Source organism: Aythya marila, assembly GCF_965140915.1.
Source record: "Aythya marila genome assembly, chromosome: 2".
Lineage (NCBI taxonomy): Eukaryota > Metazoa > Chordata > Aves > Anseriformes > Anatidae > Aythya > Aythya marila.
Genome location: NC_139043.1, coordinates 155,020,314 through 155,032,859, shown reverse-complemented (window position 1 = coordinate 155,032,859; position 12,546 = coordinate 155,020,314). Strand labels below are relative to the sequence as shown.

The following is a 12,546-nucleotide window of genomic DNA, read 5'->3' as shown; positions in this document are numbered from 1 at the left end:
CTGTCTACTCCCCCCAGGGACCCAGCATCTAGTCACACCATCCATCACTTCACCACCCTTACACTACCAGGCATCTCTTCATGTGCAGGGGACTTCTGAAAATGCTGCTGTGCAACAGTTCTCCTTCTCTGTCTGAACACAAAGGATCTGCTGCCATCAGTCCTTGCAACATCAAGAACAAATATATAGGTGCTGTAATTCTCCTAACCTAGTTCTCTCAATCCCTGGCACATTTCTCATCTCCACACCAGTGATTTCTGCTGGCATGGAGGCGGAGGAACAGAGCCCCACCATGCAGCACGGGACCCTCTAAGTGAAGCATTTTGCAGACGTGTGGGAGCACAAACAAGATTGGCTCCGTACCAAGCCCTATTACTGTGGCCAGGGAGATGAGATGGTTTCTGACATAGCAAGGGATTGGGATCTGAGCTAAATTATCCCAGCAGTTTGAAGGGTTTGAGAAGATCTTCCTCACTTGCTTATTTCACTTAAGGCCACCTCTTGTATTTTGCATCTCACTGGGGGGAATTAATGAGGAACAAAGCTTTCAGCACCCTGCTGGTGAAACCCATGGGAGCTATGGGAAGGCTGGCACAAGAGCTTAAGGGATCTGAGAGAAAACTGAGTGATGAATTCAGAAGTTTGAACGCCCAGCTGCGCATACATGTATGTACCCAAAGGAGTACGGGCTGGTTGCAGGATTTTCACTTAGAGCTGATGGGATACAGATGACTGCAAACTGGAAGCCAAGTGTGATGCTACCTCTCTGCAATATTCACACCCCACTGATCCTATTAGCCCTGAAACATCACCTTACCAGGACTGTACAGCCTCCCTGAGCTTCCTTTGGGAAATGGAAAGCTTGGGACTCTCTGAATCAACTGCTATTGGATACAGACTGAGGTTCTGGATGCTGAGCCTAATTCAGTTGGCTGAAATTATGGGATTGGATGTAAGACAATGCCTTAGTCCCTCTAATTAAGAGCAATTGTACATGAACAGCAAGAACATGGCGCAGAGCCTCCCCAGTCCATCCAGCAAGGACCTGCATCTTCTCCCACCTAGAGCTTCCTGAAAAGGCTTCAGTTTACACACTGAGTTTTCCTCTTATTTGGATCGCTGAGATTTTTACCATCGACTGCTGGGACTCTATTCCCACCGAGGGAATTTACTCCTGCCAAATATTTGTGGAAAGTTAGAAGCAGGATTTTTGAGAATTAGCTAAACACTGAGAAAGACATCTCAATGAAAATATGAACATTTCCACTTGTTTTCTATCAAAAAAAGTTGAAAGTGGACACCTTCCAGATGGTCCGAGTGCTGAAATATTGCATCCTGCTCCTTACAAACTGATGTGTGGAAGGGACCTTCTTTGGGAATTGAAGTCTGTGATTTAGTCAGGATATGCAGAGATATCCAGATATGGAGAGAAACGCAATCCCCAGCACAAAACCACAGCTTCTCTCTATGCCACCTCTACCTTGTTTCACCCTGCAGAAGCCCAACCCTGCCTCAAAGATATAGGACTGCAAAAAATGGGAAGAAGAACTCTTCAGACACGGACTGGGCTCTGCTCACCCGCTCCAAGCTCCCTCCCAACACTTTTCCTCTCGTTGCTCCTCCCTTTTGGCAACATGAGTTCACATCACATGACCAGTGGCCTGGGACAAGCATCGATTGTGACATTTGATTTAAGTAGGTCTCGTTTCACTAGCTTTTCATGGGCAACTGGATAAAAGTCAGGGAGGAGCTCCATTAAAGCAAAAAAAAACCTCAACAGATAACTCATTTCTAAGCCATCTGAGAGCACCATGAGAAAAGGAGTTTGGATTTTAACAATGAGCAGACTTTGTCCCTATATTCACAACTCAATAACCCTAATTCTTTTCCACATCCTCTCCGACTTCCTCCAGCCCCAAAAACCTCAGGTTCTTTCCCCAGTTGGAAGCTGGGCTGGTTGGCAATAGCTGGTGTCTTCCTCCCTCTAGAAGACCCCAATATTCTCCTCTTTCCTTTATCCTTTTGCCAATTTATCCTTTTATCCATAAGACCCCCGGGCACCAGAAGGACTCTTCCCAAGGAAGAGTCCAGGGATGGTTGGTCCGGCCCTATTGGCATCACAACAATGGGTAATTATAAAAAACACTGGCTGCAATAAGAGCAGGAGTAGACTTTTTGGGGAACATGAGGTCCTAAAGGCTCAGGCCCATGTAGCTTAGGATCCTGCTTTTTTTTTTTTTTTTTTTTTTTTTTTCATTATTAAGGTTTTTCTGTCTTCCCCATCTTCTTTTCCCCCTCCTACACTCCTTCCCTTTGGCAAATGAAGCATTGTTTGTTTTATTTCTCCTGACTAATTAAATCCCCTGACAGAAGGTGGTTGGATGCTGGAGGATCTGAGGCAAGCAAGGAAAAATTTCTTCGGAGGAGGAAGAGAGGAAACCAAAAGATTGGTTTAAAAGGAAATAGCAATACCACCAAAATGACAGCAAGGCGCTCTACAGGAGCTCCCTGACACCGAAGCCAAGAGGGAAATTGGTTCCTTGAGAAGGCCAGGCAAGGAATGGGGTGTCACCTTGTCCTGCCTGGGCTGGAGATGGCACCAAGTGGCCCATCACTGCCTCTCCTCCATCCCCTGCCTGCTGCCGGTGGCCTTGGGGAGCCTCCCAAAATGCAGGTGAGACCATGCCCCATGTGGGCTGAAGGAAGACCTTTGCCTGGGCACAGCAGGACAGAGCTGGTGGTTACGAGTCGCAAGGGCCACTGTCCTGTCATCAGGCATGACAAGGGAGGAGAGGAGCAATCAATGACATCAGCGAGGATGGAAATAATGAGCACCACTGCCCAGGGCTGCTGGCTGCCCGGCCACAGCATCACCCTGTCTAGCAGGGCACAAGAACGCTCCTCTTCTTGACAATTTCCCTTGGCTTCCATCTTCTCTTCCCTTTCCTTCTCTTCATTTCTCCTTTTATTTATTTATTTATTTTAACCTTCTCTCCTTTGTCTTCCTTTTCCCCTTACTTTGGCCATTTTCCATGAAACATTCCTGCCTTTTCTTCTCGCTCTCACTGCTTCTCCCTGGCTCTCCCCTGTTTGCATTCTCTCCATGTCTCCCTTTCCATCTCTTAGTTTCTGCATAACACCATAAAAAGTGACTTCATCTGAGCTGTGCCTGTTCCATTACCCTGCCCTGGCTCCAGGGTCAAAGAGGTTCCAATTAGAACAAAGTCAAAAATGGTATTTCTTAATGCCATGCTGTTTGCCTGAGACCTTACAAGCAAGCTGTTCTTTTCGCTTTTCCCATCTTTGATACCTGCACAAAATCTGTACAGGCACATCAGCCTACTAGTAAAGTCACTGAAAAAAATAAACCATTTGTTTTTCTCCCAAATCAGCTGCAGACATGTGAGAATGGAGTTTAGGGCTTTGTTTTTGCAGATGTGTTTTGCTGCTCAGAATGGTCGTCTTGAGCCTGACTTCTTGCACATTTTACATGAAAGCCTCATGAAATAAGAGAATTACAGAAGTACTGCTTGCAAGGGACATCTGGAAGTATCTAATCCAACTTATTGCTTGGAGCAGGACTCAGACTAACATTGGGTGAGGCTGGCTTTGTCTAGATGATGCTGGGAAACCCTCAAAGACTGCAAGCCCCAGCACACTTCTGTTGACCATGCCAAGACCGTGCCACTCTTCCAGGGAGACATTTTTTCCTAATACCCCGCATTAATCTTACAGGCTATAGCTTGTGGTTCTTTTTCCTTGCTATATCATCAGGCACAAGACAGAGGAGCTTGGTTTCATGAATTTTGCCATGGTACCCATAGGCTGTGAGCAGAGTGCCCCTCACCTTCCTCTTCGCATGACCAACTTCTCCCTCTCAAGTCATGAGCAGTGAAACTCATTCGACTCTTCTATGAACAGACTGGACCTGATGGCATGCTGCACTCCAAAAACTGCTCGGAAACCACTTCACTGTTCCAACAGACTAAAGGCTTTTCTCAGTTCCCCAGCAGTTTTTAAAGCCACTTTCTATTGATTTTGTTGCTGGTCGGACAACTCTTTTCAAAGCAGCGAGCTATCAAAGAGGTGGTAAAATTGCTGGAAAATACTGCTTTTACCAGTACTCATGAAAGCGAACTGCTTTCTGAACAAGGGGGTGTATGTCAGTGCTGTAAGAAAACAACCTAGGAGGGGTGAACCAGGAGGGGGATGCACTCTTGTCATCGGTGAAAAAAAATCCTGAAAATGTTTTTATCCCCACTTAGATTCTGGGTTTTTCATTCAGGCTCCAGCTCTTTGGGTTCTGCTGGCAGCATGCAGGCAACAAAAGCAGGTGTAAAGCTACGAGGAAGGTATAAAGCAATGCATCTCTGGTGTTGTCTCTAGCTCCTGCTGCCCACCAGCCAAGCAATATTCACACCCAGGCTCCCGACCAGCTGAAGGTCAAAAGGAAACTTTCGTTCATGGGCTGTGAATTGGGATCTGCCCTATTCCAGGCACCAAGGCACACATGGTTAGGTGCAGAAGCTCACCTGATAGACAGCAACTAGCTCCTTTTGTACCTGACCTTCATTCGATTTCACTTTAAGGCTCCCTTTCCAAATAATTGCCTCATTCCAAAAATATAGGGGTGCCTGTATGTACCTATACATGTATATATAGGTATATTTAAGGGGTTTGGTGAAGTACCAGCCATGTTGTGCACCTCAGCACAACCACTGCACAAAAAGGACAGCAGTTGTCCCAAAGGGCAGCAAGCCAGGTTATCCAGGTTATTCTTCTTTTAATACCTAAAGGGGGCTTATATAAAGGATGGAGAATGACTCTTTGTTCAGGACAAGGGGGAATGGTCCTAAACTAAAAGAGGATAGATTTAGACTAGACATTAGGAGGAAATTATTCACTGTGAGGGTTGTGAGGCGCTGGTACAGGTTGCTTAAAGAGGTTGTGGATGCCCCATCCCTGGAGGTGCTCAAGGACAGGCTGGATGGGGACCTGAATGGCTCAACCCGAGCCATTCTATGATTCTTGGATTCTTCCAGGGCAATATATAGTACTTTTAAGGACTTTGACAATGAGTGATGCTATGAAACCTTCACCTGAGTCCACAGTGGGCTCTTGACCCAGCTCAGCCATGTGCCCCCCTCTGAGGACTCTGCAGAGCCAAGAAGAGCCTTGCCCTTGCCTGTTCATACCCCATCAGACAGCACAAGAAGGTGCTGCTCATACTCTCTTGACCATCACACAGTGCTCAACCGAAACAGCACTGACATCCAGCCACCCAACTGCAGTGGAGCACACCAGCTGCTGAGGACCACAGCGAAATTACAGATACAGATGGAGCTGCTCAAGGGAAAGCTCAGTTTTTACCTCCTAGAAGCAGTATTTTTTGCACTAGTTGTTGTGGGCCTGCTCTGCCCCTCAGACATTTCAGCCTGTGTTGCCCCAGGAGAAAATTCATGCACTAATACTGATCCTACTGGGGATGGGGAGAGAGGAAGAGCAGGACACAGGTTCTTTCTGGTGGACCCCAAAATAGAGGCAGGAGCAAGGATTTAGGGAAGGTGGGCTCAAATCACCTGGGAAAGGAGCTTTTTGGGGGGCTCAGCATTATCAGCAGCCCTACAGGGTTCACCTAACTCAAAACAGGAGCAGTGAGGAGTCATGAAACTATTTCTAGTTTCTGAGCAGGGCTTTGAGATCCCTGCATGAAAATCCCTCAGTGGTGTCATCAATAACCAAGTTCTTTGCAACTTCATTCTTGGCATCCTCCCTGGCTCAGCCCATGTCATTGCAAGAGCTGTCTGGAGGATTTGTACCTCGTTTTGCTTCCTTCATATCACAACCACCATCTTCTCATGTCAAAGCTAATAGGTCCCCGTTATCGGGAGCGTATCTGCAGAGCTGAGGGCTCCTTTTATGCAATTTGGCCAGTCTAACGGGCAATTCTCTGTAATTACAGTCCAGGAAAATCACCCGTAGAGACACCTTAATGCGCTACTATTTATTAACAACTGCTAACTCCACTCAGTACTGAGTCTGCTCCCAAGACACAACAGGGCAATCTGCCTTTCAAACAGCCTAGAGGAAGCTCTCGGGGTGGAGGAGTGGTTAGTAGGAACGATATAATCATTTCCTTCAGTCTGGTGGGGAATTACAGGATGTAAAGGCGGTGTTATCTACTTGCCAGTGGTCAGCACAACAAGGCACCTTGCTGCAGCTCTGTGAAGGACCTGATTTCATTCCCAGCTCCCAAACTTGAAGTTAGGACATCAAAGAGGACTGGATCGTGCTTGTTTTAACATGAAGAACCCCACTCAGCCAACCTGCTTTTGACTGAAACCACTGCCTTCAACTTCTCAGGGGCCTGTTTTGTCCCCCCCTGGAAATGGGAGGGAATAACAGTGCTCTGTCTGCCAGAGCTCAGCTCAGCTTGGATTTTAGATGTGTGCCTTAGGGGGTTCCCAGAGCTACGTCAGGACAATCAAGCACAAACATCTCATTCTCTGCTGTGCAATATCAACGTTGGGAGGTAGGAAGGAGAGAGAGCAGACAGCTTTTGCTTTAACTGTTTCTTAGCTGGCTGTCCAGAGTACCTGTTCTTTAAATCTCTGCTTTTTATGTGCATGGCAAGACTTGCTCTGCCCAAGCCCTTCCTTTTAAAGCATGTTTTACATGATGGAAGAAAAAAAAAAGAACCATTTTGCATAGTAAAGCTGGTAATAACCAAAGCAGTCTAGCCCTCTATGGGCCCTCTTTCCTTCTGAGACACACGAGGCAGAAAAGAACTTCAACCAGGCTGTGCAACACCACTATCAAATGCGCTGCACTGAGCAGCAAACCCTACCTCACCAGGTCTGCTGTAGAAAATAAGAAGGCCCAGGATCATTCTGCTGCCCTGAAATGAAGTGATGTGGTAAAGCTGATGTTCTACCAGCTCAGGCTTCAAAATAGAGGGTTTTTTGTCCGTACCTTCAGGTGGAACATCCATGGACTGTGCCGTCCCCCAGGCACTGCGATTTGGCACAGGGACAAAAGCAGTGGGGACAATTACAGGGCAGTGCTAGACTGGGCTTTGATATTATTATTATTATTAATAATAATATTAATATTCTCACTGGTATTATTTTACAGTATGGACATACAGGCTGAGTCTAATGACATTAATGACATTAGCTTCCTTTGCTGCTCCTCTCTTCTTGGGATCACCCCTTCTCTGTACTACACAGCAGACAACCAGCCCCAATAAAATCTATAAAAGATTTGCAAGCTCATCCCTGCGTTACCCAGCTCGGTCTGCTTTCACACGTGCGTTCTCAGCTCTGCTAACTTCAGAGCCGCAGTGCTCAGCCCCTCGCGGGAAAACAGGGCGAGATTTACACACAGCTTAAAAAAAAAAAAAAAAAAAAAAAAAAGGAGGAAAAAATAACGCCATGGCAGACTGGGAATGGAAAACGAGGGGGAAATCCAGACTGTGTTTATCCTGATTTAAGCAGGGTTTTGGTTGCATGCCAGGCGACGGCGTTTCACCAAATTACTCCAAAACAGCCCGCTGTTTGTTGTACTCTCTCGGCATCGTGCTGGCGAGCCTTGCCAGAGCTGCGGGTCTCCCAGCAGAGTGAGCGATGCTCACCCTGCCCTGGGGACAGCCCAGCCAAAGGAGAAAGGTGTCTGGAAGTTCCCTTAATTTCTGCTTCCAGCCATGACTTTTCTCCTGCAAGGACTCATCTCTCACCGTTCAGCCCCTGAAGGTCCCTCCACTGACAGTGGCTCCTGACCTGAGCTAGGGCTGAACCCAAAACCTTGAAGCAAAAGATGTTTCCAGCTCGCTATCAATCCTCTGAGGCTTTCGGGAGTGAATTGGCTGGAGTTTGCCTCTGAAGAGGATAGGGAAGGATTTCAGCTATTTAGCAGCTGATGGGATTTGTGGGCGTCACACAGATGCCGTTGTGGTGACAGTGACAGCTTTCTGCCAGCTACAATCGGAAGAACCCATGGGATCAGGCATGATTTCCCCCACCCAGTGCAATACTGGGTGGTTACTGGGGGCTGCTGGTGCCAGCTCCCTCTGCACAGGGCAGTGCTGTCAAAGCAGGGATCTAGGGGTCAGCTTCTGGCCCTGCCACTCTTCTCGTCCTCAGCTGAGTGACAGGGAAGTAAAACCATAACAGCCTGGATTTACACCAATTTGATATAATCTCCATCAACTTGATATAAACACAACCAAACCAACCCCAGCAGTGGGATATTCCCCACCCGGGAAAGGGCTGACACGACTGACATATCTAAAAGAGCAGAAAGAGCAATTTGTCATGAAAAATGAAAGCATTGGCTTACTTATGGGAAAAGAGCAAAGTCACTTTGCTTCCGTGGATTTATGGGATGTATTCTACACATCCCTCTGGTTAATTTGGCAGGTAGCTGACAAGCCCTCTAGCTGGAGACCTTGTTTTGACCAACCATCACCATGTACAACATCATGCCAGCTTCCCACTTAGACCACCTTAACTTTCATAGAGGAGTTTCAAGCTCGTGTACTCATTTTTAAGAGCCTGACATTTGTTTTCTGTGCGTATTGACCATTTTCACGTGAAGATTGCCTTACTGACAAAGTCTTGCCAGGGAATTTGTCCACTCAGCTGTCCATGGACAGCGAAAGTATTAAAGCATGAGCCTGTTGTAAACGGATTCAATTTTAGCTTAGATGAGCAGACGTTTGTTGCAAAATAATAATAACGACTTAATTTCCATGTCTCACTGCATGGCAGTTCAAGGGCAACCTAAGCCTTTAGGCAGGGCACAGCAGGGCTCAGTGGTGAAGCAGCTTGTCAAAATTACCTAAAAAAGGCTTTTCCAGGCGAAAAAGGGCTATGAAGATGTGTGTGTGGTGAGTAAGAAAGGTAGGAAAAAGGCTCAACCGTTCAGCCAGCTCTTTTTGGGGCTCCAAACATGATGTGATTAGCCTTGGAAGGGCTTTGCAAGGGAAGATGATCGCTGATGAACGTGCTGGCTCCCACCCCTGCTGGGCCCATGAGACCTGCCTCCATCACCCACTCGTTACCATTTTCAACCGAGCACCTTTGTGCTGTCTCCCACGCCGTCCTCTGCTTTGGGAGAAGCTCCCCCCGCAAAAAAAACACACCTAGAAAGCCACCCGGGGCTCTGTCTTTAATTCTCCCTAAAAGCCTGGCGGGTGCAGTGCCTACAGAAAGCTCCTGCTGGCAGCAGATGTGCCACGACTCCCTGCAGTGACTAATGCCCTCGCGCTGCTCACATGTGCCCCCACGCCTGCCTACAGCCACGTGTTGCCTTTCCTTTTGCATTTCAGCTAGAAGCACTTTGGGATCGGGGTGGTTTTTTGGGAGCAGGGAGCTTTGGGATGGTTTTTCTGGCCTGTTCAGCACCGGGCAGCTTTTTGAAGTCATGCTCCATAGCTCAGCCTCCTGGTGACACGGCGGTCCAAATAACTCATGATAAATATGAAATAATGTCAAGACAAGAGTTATAGCAGGCAAGCAGCTTTGTTCAACTGTAGGCAAACCCTTTGACTTCTCCAAATACATCTCCTCACCCGTTCCAGCCTCCCCATCTGCCTCCATTGTGTGCCTCCACCTCCTGACAACCCACCGCACCTCTGCCACGCTTCTCCTGCTCGCACAGCAAGAAGCAGACAAGCAAGTGAGCTGGTTTACAAACTACAGGCAGAAAGGTGAGAAAAGACCCAAGAAGCTCATTTCCCCCAGAACTATCCCTGACCTGTCCAACCAAACCCCACTGATGGAGGCTCACGGTGCTTGGCTGTTCCCTTGCTCCTGAATTAAACCATCACCACCACTTGAGCCCAGTCCTCAGCTACCTTCCATCCATTAGGCTATTTCCCCATTTCCCCTTGGTATTTTAACCTCAAGGGACAACTCTAAGCCTCTCACAGGGCTCCCCGTGCCACCAGCGTGCAGGTAGCATGCCTGGCACCATCCCCAGGCACACACACACCCTGCCATGCTCATGCATTGCACCGCTCCTGCCCCAACGTGGAGCATCCCCGAGAGACACCGCTCACCCCCCTCTGCACACATTTTTGGCCCTTCATGGCTCAAATCAGCAGAGGCTGAGCCAGAGAGCTGCTTTTCAAGCCCTTAGGAAATGGAAAAGTGGGAATTGGGAAGAGCCCGGTGTCCTGGCTTAAATCCACACCTCCTGTACCGGAGTAGTAAGCCATGGATGGGTAGTAGGACAGCGGTCACCCTGTCTTCGTGGCACCCAGCCATTAACCACCGTGGGCTCGGAATAAGCACCAACCCCCTCTGAAGCTGCTGGACACACAGTGCCCCAGGTGCAGATGGGAAGCCTTTAATTTCAGATGAAAATGAGGAACTAACCTCAGCCCTGCTCCTGGGGTCACCCAGCAAACGCCGGCGCCGGTCTTGCTTGTGCACCAAAGGGTGAATCGGGCTCAGTGTTACTCACGCTGAAGCAGTGAATCCCCCAGTGTTTTAAGCTCGCTGCCACTCGATCATGTTCCTCTCCCACGTCCCCTTCAGATGAAGAGACACAGGGTGATGCAGCAGCATTCGCCTGCAGAAGAGTCCCTGCCAGGGCTGTGCGGAGCTCTTCTGGCTCTGGAGAGCTGCAGCCCCGCCACTGCCGCTGCTGCTGCTGCTGCAATCCCACCTCCCAGAGTTTTGAGCTCAAGAGCCGAGCGAATCCACAAGCGTGGAGTGGAAACTCGGCAGAGGGAAGCCATCGGCTGCAAAGATCTCCCGAACTGCTCGGCGGATCGACAGACAGCCAAATGCGCAGACAGCCGCGAAGGAGGTGGGATGCGGGGAGGACTGCTTATTATGCTGAGCCAAATCCTCCCATTATTACTTTGTGTGCTACCTGTCTTCTCCTAATATATTCCGCTGTTGTCTCTCCTAGAAGCGCTGCACCGAGAGGGATTTCCTATAACCCTTGTCTCCGTCTCCTCACTTGCATTTGCTGCCTTATTTGTGGATTCCCAAATTATCTGTGCGCTCTGCAGCAATGGCAATCCCCAGCCACCTCTACCCCCAAAACAGCAAACCCAGCACTGCTCCACTCCCTGTTCCCCTTCCCCTGAAAACCCCACAAAAAACACATGCCCGCTGACTACAGATCCTCTCCAAACTCACTCGGGTTCGCCCAAATTCACTCTGCCATGGGTGCCGATGGGCTTCAAGGCAGCAATGACAAAGCAAACACTCCACAGCGGGGGGTCACAAACCCATTTGGATCAGAAATGAGCCCCTCTGTTATGAGGCCACTCTTGAAAAATAATGCTTTCCTTCTTGCTAGACAGTGGGTCAGCCTATTTGCCTATCGAAGGGCATCACATCCTATTTCCAGGTTGTATTATGGGAGAGTGGGAGGGGAAAAGCCAGCTGGTTCACGCTCTGTCCACTCCATGTTAAAAAACACGTGGCCAAACTCCCGATTTTAGTGAATTTCTTTGCAGAGCAAGGGAAAGAGCAGCGTGGAGCCTGTGACCTGCAGAAGCCCAGCTTGCTCCTCTGGGCTGCCACAGATCCAGGGGAAAGATCCCCCTGAAAAAACACCAAAACCTTCCCCAGAGTCAGCACAAAGCTGTCCCGAGTTGGGCAGGAGCCCCAGCAGGATCTCCCATCACCTTTTTGCCCTCTCCATGTCTGGATGGGGAGATCCAGTGGTAACAGCATGAATCCTCAGGAAATCTCAGCAAATATTTCCAGTTGGAGAGCTTGGTGCGATTAGCTCCCAAGAGACAGCCTGGGTGCAGCAGCATCCTTTAAAGGACAGGGCACAAATGGGGGATTTGGAGCTCGAAAACCCAAAAGCTCACATCTCAGCAGTGTTTGTCCTGGCTAATGAGTGAGCAGAGGTTGCTGCTGCTCTGCCAGGGACAGGGCAGTGCTGGGACCTTTTGGTGGCACCCCGCGGGCTGAGGGAACCGAGGCTGGGACGGCACCTGCCAGCGTGCTGCAGCTGGGGGAGAGGAAGCGGAAAGCAGTGAAGTGATTAGCCCAAGGTCATCATCTCATCTGCAGGCACGGGAACAGCTCCCAGCCCCGTGGCTCAGCCAGCACACCCGAACAAACCCTTCACCCCCTGTTCAAACTGGCAGCGGTTCGGCACCTTAAGGATTCAAGTCTAGCAAAAGCAAGAACTTCTCTTTGAGAGAAAAGCCCAACTTTTAAATCACAGCATTAACATCACATGAGAAGCAGCATTTATTCGTTACAACCCTGGAAAAAAATGGGAAGTTGAGCACTGGCTGTCCTCAAGGCACACAGAAGGTTTCATTCCTATCCAAACTCCAAATCTCAGGTGCTAAACAACAGTAAAATATTCATATTAAAATACCAATCTCTAAATAAAGTGCTCCGGCCTTAGCTAAGGGAAATGCTGCCCTAATTTTCCATCAGAAGTGCTGTCAGCCCATTCTGAGAAGCCATCCTGACCTGGCCGAGATGTGCACTGAGAGGCTCCTCGCCATGCATTGTTATTTCCCCAGGGTAAAAAGGATTTTTTTCTCCTCTGCTGCACAGA

The 12,546-nt window shown here is 48.7% G+C and overlaps 1 protein-coding gene across 1 annotated transcript in view; it reads right to left on the bottom strand.

Annotated features, from left to right (window-relative positions):
- ADGRB1 (adhesion G protein-coupled receptor B1) overlaps nucleotides 1–12,546 on the bottom strand; it is a gene marked incomplete at both ends in the record, with an annotated part of 182,665 nt that overhangs the window by 63,474 nt on the left and 106,645 nt on the right. The gene's annotated exons all lie outside the window — the stretch shown is intronic.